Source organism: Scylla paramamosain, chromosome 2 (genome assembly GCF_035594125.1).
Source record: "Scylla paramamosain isolate STU-SP2022 chromosome 2, ASM3559412v1, whole genome shotgun sequence".
Lineage (NCBI taxonomy): Eukaryota > Metazoa > Arthropoda > Malacostraca > Decapoda > Portunidae > Scylla > Scylla paramamosain.
In genome coordinates, this window is record NC_087152.1 from 39,424,380 (window position 1) to 39,434,316 (window position 9,937).

The window sequence follows — 9,937 nt, forward strand, 5'->3', positions numbered from 1 at the left end:
AACACCCTGCTGCATCTCTATCACTCTCTATTGATAGATTTATGTCTCTATGTACCGGCCAATCTACCCCACTCCCCCCCTCTCTCTCTCTCTTAAGCAATTTAAGAAGGAAAAAGAAAATAACAGCTACACACGCCTAAGTGTTTTGTACCCACTGTACTTGCAAGACGCATAATGGACAAGTTATTACCAACATTTATAGTTCTCTGAGTGAAGAAATGGATGCAATTATAGCCAGCTTGTCAGTAACATAATCCAGGCATGACAGAAGTCTCGCACGGCAGTCACATAGCCACGGTGAAAGAGCATTCATAAGAACAGGGATATGGACTATTTGCGCTATATAATATGCTATATTTACGCAGGTTCTGGTAAGGTAATTGCTAGCTAAGGATACGTGGACTTGGTAACACTGCCACTAAGTGATGGTCTCGTCTACTGAATGACCCAGAGATTCACGTTTTCTTTGTCAGACCCGCGACAAACCGATCTTACATTCCTACCAATTAGTCATTTGTACGACACCATATTGTTTGTACATGTGTGACCCGGTGCCTTCGAAATTAAAGTAAAGAAATATAAAAATCAGTTTGTCCCCGCGTCTGACAGAGAACATGAAGGTGTCTTTATTTATTTTAGTTTAACTTCATTATTATTATCAGTAGTAGTAGTAGTAGTAGTAGTAGTAGTAGTAGTAGTAGTAGTAGTAGTAGTAGTAGTAGTAGTAGTAGTGTGGACGAGAGCTTCAGTCAGTGCAGTGTTGTCATGCTCAGGGTCCCCAAGTGGCGCTATTGTCCCTGCCATGGCCAATCAAATACAGTACATTCATATCCTTGTTTCAACAAACGCCTCTTTATTCACTGTCATCACTGCTTGGTTAGTAACGAGCTAGTAGTGACTTTTGAGAGAGAGAGAGAGAGAGAGAGAGAGAGAGAGAGAGAGAGAGAGAGAGAGAGAGAGGAGAGAGAGAGAGAGAGAGAGAGAGAGAGAGAGAGAGAGAGAGAGAGAGCATAAACAAGCAGCCTGGCCTGTACATAGAGACATAAATCTATCAAGAGACAGACAGATGCAGCAGGGTGTTCCCACGAGGCTCTGTCATCACGCTGCAGGTTCCGGGAAGTGAGCGCGTCCTCCCCACACACTGACACATGTTGGTGTTTAAAAAGAAAGCAGTAATTTAACGAAGACAGATTCAACAAATATAAAAAGGTCAACAGCTACAACAACAGTGGCGGCCGCAACATTCAACGCCAACAAACAACAACAACAATAACAACAGCGACGGGCGGCGAGAACAACAACAACGCCGCATCAAACACACACCCATCGGTCATGAAGTAAACAACTCAATCCCTTACATCATAATATGTCCCCCGATTGCAAAATTCATAAAAATTCAACATGTTTGTGGATACCTTAATATTTTTTCTCTCTTTTTTTGTATCAACCAACCATTATCTGTCTCTCTTTATTCATTTTTTTGCAAACTCCACTTAGCATACTAAAAGGCTGATCCCACACTATGTGCACATATATATATATATATATATATATATATATATATATACTCGTATATATATATATATATATATATATATATATATATATATATATATATATATATATATATATATATATATATATATATATATATATATATATATATATATATATAAAATGAGAGAGAGAGAGAGAGAGAGAGAGAGAGAGAGAGAGAGAGAGAGAGAGAGACGAGAGAGAGAGAGAGAGGAGAGAGAGAGAGAGAGAGAGAGAGAGAGAGATGATTTTTCCCTTTTAAGAGGGTGGCCAGGAACAAAAATGTCGGGAACTACTGTGCTTAATTTGTTGTTCCCAAGCATTAGATTAAGGAAAAAAAAAAAAAAAAAATCTCAACAAAGTTAGCCAGTTCAGTTCCGGAGGTATCTTCAGATTCCTCTCTGGGAAGAGTTCAAGTCGTAGGAATAAGCGGGGAAAAAAAGGGTACACATTTTGAGTTTACCGCAGAAAGGGATGAAAGAGTGAAGATACTGGTTAACCCTTGCATTAATGGAATGGACAACATTGGTGTGTAGATAAGCAAAAAGTCTTGGAATGAGGGAGGCAAGCAGTCCGCAAGTTTAGAAGAGCAGAAACCATGGAAGTAACAATAGGAGAGGTACAGCAGCAGGAGGTACACCAGTGCACAGGAGTATGAGTGACTGAAGACAATCCATTAAAGAAAAGGAGTTAACGAGGCGAAAAGCTTTTTATTTCACTCTGTCTAATAAGGTTCCGTGAGTAGAGCCAACCCATTCAAGGACTCATAACATTCCTGTATGGACTTGGCATCTCTGAGAAGGAGAAACATTGACAGAGACGGCACAGAACACCCAACTTCATGCACACTGTTTTAGCAAGAGATGACGTGAATTTTCTAGTAGTACGTGCAGAGTTTGATAAAGGTACTGAAGACAATTGAAAAATAACTGAAATATACAGAGGGAAATACCAGAAGTCAGGTGCGCATAGACAGGCTGAGGGAAGGTGTCAGCATGGTGGATGGTGTGTGTTGTGCCTACCATGTTAGCCGATACTGGAAACATGTATTCGCGCCCTCGGTCTGAGACTAAGAGGGTGCTGTTACCGTGAACCAGCACCACTAGGGAGGCTGTACCCTGTGTACCTAAATGCACCGGGAGGGTCTGTAAGAGGCTGAGCGGTACCAGTATTTCTATGATTGGTTCCTCTCTCTCTCTCTCTCTCTCTCTCTCTCTCTCTCTCTCTCTCTCTCTCTCTCTGTATCTATCCATCCCTCTATTCATTTATCTATCTCTCTATCTACCCACCTACCTCTCTATCTCTCTATCTATCCAACCAACCCTTTCTACACACATACACACACACACACACACACAGGTCCACAACAAAATAGAGATCCGTAGTAATTTAGGTGCCAGCGGCGTTAATTATGGGCGAGAAGGTCAACAAAGCTGTACATCCCGCCCAAGATGATCGGGTGTTGCGGCCTTATAATATACCTCAAGCTTAGGCATTTGCATGAAACTCCAGGTTGGCGGCGTGATTAGCTGAGGTGCGGCCACAACAGCCCCACTTATATTATTGAAGTTATCTGTTTTTTTTTTTTTTTTTTTTTGGGACGGGGGGTGCAGGAGAAGAGGTTGTCTTGGTTGCTTTTACACAGACACACACACAGGCACAAACAGTCTCTCTCTCTCTCTCTCTCTCTCTCTCTCTCTCTCTCTCTCTCTCTCTCTCTCTCTCTCTCTCTCTCTCTCTCTCTCTCTCTCTCTAGTATTTTCCTCGACAAATACTATGCCTTTTAAATCTCCCACGTTGTTTGTGTCCGTCACCTTACCATCAGCTAGCGTCTCTCTCTCTCTCTCTCTCTCTTTTTATCCGGCAAGATTTTCAGCAGAGATTTCTGGTGATTTATTGCCGCATGATCATCATTAAAATCATGACTATCATTATCCCCAATTGCTGCGCGATATTTTGACTGAAGGCTGGGGTAAATTCGCAAGCCCGGCACCTGATTGGCTGAGAGGCAAGCACCGACAGCCAATGAAGAAATATTCCATTAATTTCATCATATTTATATAGCCAACACATTTCCCGGAAAACAAGCAGTTCATTCATAAAGTCTCACACCCTGGCCTTTAACTTTATTTACTACAACGCAACCACGCCAGACACGCCCACCGCCGCCGCCCACTCAGCCCGGGTCTTCATTAGCGTGCCTGCCTCCCTCCACCCGCCGCCCCCACCACACGCACCTCCGCCAAATGAACAGAAATGGGATATAAACACACAGATCTCGCCTTTCGGAGCCTGTGTGAAGCTTACCGAGACTGCATGGGGATGGTCAGATGAAACACCGCCACGGGAAAAATTGGTAAAAATTATGTAGAGTGGTAATGGGAGGAAAGTACAACGATAAAAAAAATAAATAAATAAATAAATACATAAATGATAATAAAAAGGAGAAACGCAGTGAAATTAATGTAATAAAAAAAAGAAGGAAGGATCGGTGAAGTCATAAAAAAAAATAGAAGAAACACGAAAGGATAACAAGAGAAAAGAGGAACCACAATACAACAATACAAATAGATAAGCAAATAAATAAAAGTACAGCGGTTAAAGAAAACGCAGTACAAAAAAGAAGGAAGAAAAAAAAAGTAACACAACACAATACAAAAAAAAAAAGTATACACAGAACAACAACAACAACAGCAACAAAAAGAAGAAGAATAAACAGCACAACACAGATAGCGACTTTACTGTGTCAAGGAGTATGACCAAGACCTACAAGCACCTTAATTACGCTTTCACTACAATATACAACAGCTCACAACACTAGAAGCAATATCTGAAATCTTTATAAACGCGTAACAAGAGAGAGGGGGATAAGAAAATAAAAAAAAAATAAATAAATAAATAAAATAAAGAGTACATTTGCAATTTCTAATCAGTGCAAAGATACCTCACATTGGTTAGTAATTAAAGAAAGGTGTGCCAGATAGAAGTGAAAGGGTTAATTAAAGAATACCCGCTTTAAAATTGCTTCCCAAGGTAAACAGAACATGGTTATCGAATGAGACTGGCCAATTTAGTACAGCTTCCTTAACATTTCCTCTCCTGAAACAATTCTAGTCACACGGAGGAGAAAAGCAACTTAAGGAACGATGAAGACTTGTTTCTCTCTCTCTCTCTCTCTCTCTCTCTCTCTCTCTCTCTCTCTCTCTCTCTCTCTCTCTCTCTCTCTCTCTCTCTCTCTCTGTCATCAAGTACTTGCCCTCAGTGATTCAGTTCCTCATGCCTGTTTTTATTTATTCTCTTATCTATTTCATTTATTCTCTCTCTCTCTCTCTCTCTCTCTCTCTCTCTCTCTCTCTCTCTCTCTCTCTCTCTCTCTCTCTCTCTCTCTCTCTCTCTCTCTCTCTCATAGAAATCAGCCTACCCGAGTCTGTAGTGCAGTGGCTTTACCGCACATGACTTCCTACTTACTCTCACTCCTATGCTGTTCACCTCACTACTGCGAGAGTTAACCAGTGCCTTCACTCTTTCACCCTTTCACTGGTAAGCTCTGGAACTCTCTGCCTGCTTGTCGTTCCCTCCTAAGACTTTAAATGCTTCAAAAGTAAAGTATTTGGACATCGCAACTGAACAATTTTTGAAATCCTCCTCTTTCACTTTTTTATTGAATCAGCAACTCAGCATTCTCTTTCTCCTTCATTTGTTTTCTTAGCCAGCCTCCATGACGCTCAAGATTAGATAAATACTCGTATATGGATAGGGATAATAAGGGGGATGTAGTTAGTTCTTTTATACAGCGACTGCCACGTGTAGGTCTGACGGCTTCTTGCAGCTTCCCTTATTTCCTTATGTTCTTATTCATTAAAAAATAATAATAACAAATAAAATGTTTTAAAATCTGTATCCCTCTGCCACATCAGCGCGGCCACCCAGCCTCGCCCAGACCTTACAAAGAATGAGTGGAAGCTCCGTGCCACATTCTTTTTCTAAGCCTAGAATCACCTACAAATTTATGGACTGAGGTGGTGGACAGGTAACACTCAGGCTGCTCCCTGCTAGGCGCCCACTGTGCTGCCCTGCGTGGCGGCCGCTGCAACCCTACCCCTCAGCTCCGCCACGACAGAAACAATGCAGGCCAAGGGAAGAAAGAAAAACAGAAACAACAACAAGGAGTTTACCAGTGAAAGACATGAAAGAGCAAACGTGCTGGTCAACTCTTGCGTTAGTGAAATGGAGAGCAAAGGGATGAGAAGAAGAAAAAGTCTTGTGCTGAGAAGCCGTGGGATGGAGGTATACCGTTACAGGTTCAGAAGAGCAGTAACCATGGAAACAACGATGGATGTAACAAGATGCAACACAGCGCTGGAGTAGGAAAGACTGAAGGGAGTCAATTAAAGAAAAAGAAAGAAAGAAAAAAAAAAAACACACACAATATATATATATATATATATATATATATATATATATATATATATATATATATATATATATATATATATATATATATATATATATATATATATATATATATATATATATATATATATATATATATATATATATATATATATATATATATATCAAAAAGTTTCTCCTATTACGGGCAATACTTATTTCTCGGACTCTCAATAAATTTTGTCATCCTTCTCTGTACTGGCACTTTGGTGTTTTGGCTAATTACCTACTAAATTCATTATATTAGCAACATGCATGTCAAAAGTTTACGTATTGACATGTCGTGAATACACCCTCATTGCACAGGCGTCCACACATCATGCTGCACGAGAACACTCTCTCTTGTGGTACGTGGCTGAAATTCGGTAACTTGAAAATTATACCGAAGACTAACCGTACGCATTTGACAACTCTGGAATTAATGTATATTAAGAGCAAAAAATAAATAAATAAATAAATAAATAAATAAATAAATAAATAATATAAATAAAAAAATAAATAAATAAATAAAATAAAATAAAATAAAAAAAATTAGCTTTCATCTGTTTCCCCATCCTCTTTATATTCACCGACTTAGAATTTGGAAAAATTATGATATACATTAAAATTCATACCACTGTGCTGTCAGTGAATCCACGTGTGACTAATAATGGCCGATTCTGGAAGTGTCATGTATATGGATCGCTTCTAATTACTTGAAATGCAAATTCCATAATCATGTAATACACGTGACGTTCTCGAGAGCTTGATTATATCATGCAAATGGGGTGTTCCGGGTCTGTGGCAAAGAGGAATTAAACAAGATCTATTCGTCATGTTTCACGGTCCCCCACCTCCACCACTCACCTTCCCTCCACCCGGGGAGTCCGCAGCACTTACATTCTTGCTACATTTCGTAGTTTTTACATTCTATACTGTACATATATCTAGGCAACTGTTATCTGTCTTATACACATGCCTGAGCATCTGTTATCTATCTTATACACATGCCTAAGCATCTGTTATCTACCTTATACCTAAGCACTATTTTATCTATCTTATACATATGCCTTAGCATTTGTTATCTATCTTATACATATACCTAGGCAGGTGTTATCTATCGCATACATACATCTAAGCATCTGCTATCTAAGCTGATTCATGACCTAACATTATATTTCGAAAATGTCATCAGGTGTGAGCAGCCCGCCTCCCAGCGTGCCGTCATCTGCTGTCAGCAAGGCATGTACGTAACTGTCTTGAACATTATTGAAATAACGTCCTGTAGCTTAGTAATAGTAATTTGTATTTCACTCGGAAATTTCCATTGAAGTGCGAAGGACATAATATATATATATATATATATATATATATATATATATATATATATATATATATATATATATATATATATATATATATATATATATATATATATATATATACATTATGCGAAGGACATAATAATATATATGCGTTTTAGCTTCGTTCTGATCCAAGATTCGTCAATTTCAATAGTCACCCCTACACTACCGGTTTTCTTACAACCCTGACCATTACCTTGAACCACTTCCATCATTCCATCACCCTACTGTTGCAGCCTAGCCTAACCTCATCACTACCCTTCACCATCCCCATCATCCTGGCTACCAGTACTGCATCGTGGAGTGGAGGCACTGCTCGGCACCAAGCCAGTGCCATCCTGACCTCAGCACGCAGCGCCATGACGCATCTGGGGCCCCGCCCTCCCTTGATAGAATGTCGCCAGTTACAAATTTAATACACTTTTCACCCTTTTAAGTAAACAGAGGGATCATATTGAAGTAACATTAGCATTTTCACTCAAGGACGCATGGTTAGGCTGGGTTTAGATGAATTTTGTTCACTAATTTTACTGCTGATCACTTCATAGTGTAGATCACTTATAGTGTAGATCACGAGTGGAGAAAGCATCATATTTTTTTGCCTAGAAATACACAACCACTGTCTAGAAAATAATAGGCTAAAATTACTTCCATACTCCCCAAACACCGGGTTTTGACATGCGTGAATCAAGGCAGGGTAGGAGTGAACATGCAAGGGACACACACAACAGCACGCGGTACTCCCCCAAGCAGGGCAGCCACACAGACACAGTACCTGCAGGTGCCTCGCGAGTTTTTCTCGGTGCCTCGTGTTTTGTGTGAGTTCATCCACCATCCTCTCCGACTTGTGAACACTAGCACTAACACTGACCGTATTTATCACCGCTGAATTGCGAAAGACAAATGGGAAAAACAGATAAATGAATAAATAACATACACGAAGACGAACTCCACCCCCGCAACACGTCAATGCTCTGCCAAGGGATACAAGGCTACACCAATATTACATTAATTTGTTTGCATGATATTATTATGACTCCTGAATTCAAGATATTTAATAAATTTGAAAAAGAAAGGAAAATTTGGCTACATTGATTTCAATAAGTAGGTAGAGGATACTTATTGAAGTGAATTTCAACCACAAGTTTATGTTCATTTCTTTTTAATTTCACTCTTTCGTAGTTTCAATTTGTTTATTTTCAAATTATGAAATTTTGTCATAGATATTAAAGGTATTTCGATACTACTTATCAAGACAGAAGATAAATACATTAGGTTTGTTTCTCTCTCATCTTTACGTCGAAAATAAAACAAAATATCACAATACAAGCTGTCTGAGGGAGAAACCATGGTGACAGAAGGTAAATTTACACTTACATAATGTGGATTACACTACTATTGGAATAAAATAATTAAACTGAAACAGCTGATGCAATACACGTCACGAACACAAGCCTCGTCAAGTATAAAATAGGTACCGTAGCCTACCTATCGCCTCCACCCTTCAGTAAGCGGGTCCTGCTGGTTTTATAAAGACTAATGACGTATCCATAATCTGGTGCAGGCAGTGTCTTTCATTCATGAGATAAGTTTCTTCTATCATATCGTCTCCATGTTCTTGGTGGTGAGTCCTTTGGTGATTTGAGAGTTGTGTTTGATTCTATCGGTGTTTTTCTTAGTTTATTTCCTCCGTTTCGTGAATGTTAGTACTTTTCCCGCTTGTTTACATAATGCAGTTACATACATACCGTATAACTTTCCCTTATTTTCAAGTTCACCATTTTTTTACCAAACCTTCCTAGAAAATCTCTTTTTTTTTTTTTTTCAATTAATATGGCCTCAAAACTTTCCTGAGCGTGGCCATATCGCTTTTTATTCATTGCAAGAAAATAAACTGCTTCCCTTTCCCACGAAGAGCTGAGCCTCACGCCATCACACTGAGGCACATGTCCCAGTATCGCTGCTCCTCACCACACGTGTAATTCCCGTCATATCCCGACACATGAGTGATGACTGAACGGCAGTATGTCATTGACTACGTGACTACGAGTATTACATTGCTTCTATAACTAATATTCCCAAGTTTCTCCGTGTCTGTAATCAATTATTTGGCCCATCTCTTCCTCATATTTATCTTTCTTCTTACCTTAACTCTTTTCTTTTCCTTCAGTCTTATGGACTTTTCACTTAACTTTATTATCATCCTCAAGTACGTCTTTGGCCATTTGCAGAGTTGACATACTCCTTAATGCAATTCATATTTATTCTGGCCCGTCTTGATAACCTTGTGTAGGTATCATCTGCAAACATTTAACATTTGACAATATATTGTGTGGGATGTCATTTACATACATGATAAATAGAGGAGTTCCGATGATGGGTGTTTACAGAGTCCCACTGTCCATACGGATGTCTTCTTGTTTACTAAACATTTTTGCTATCTTAAAAAAATAAGATAAATAAAACATATATATACTTTCATATGTTTTTCTCCTCTCAGAGTCAGACAGGTTCTAAGTTTGTCATGCAGAACATTTGCAGAATTTAAGAACCTATAATTGACTTTGTTCCTTTCATCTACAAGGATTTGACATAATTTTATCAGC

General features: G+C 39.1%; 1 long non-coding RNA gene across 1 annotated transcript in view; it reads right to left on the reverse strand.

The window, feature by feature from the left end:
- LOC135114912 (uncharacterized) overlaps positions 1 to 8,809 on the reverse strand; it is a 221,033-nt gene extending 212,224 nt beyond the window's left edge. The window contains exon 1 of the long non-coding RNA XR_010275712.1: positions 8,107 to 8,809. This is a non-coding gene — a long non-coding RNA (uncharacterized LOC135114912). The remainder of the gene's footprint in view (positions 1 to 8,106) is intronic.
- Between the last annotated feature and the right edge of the window lie 1,128 nt (positions 8,810 to 9,937).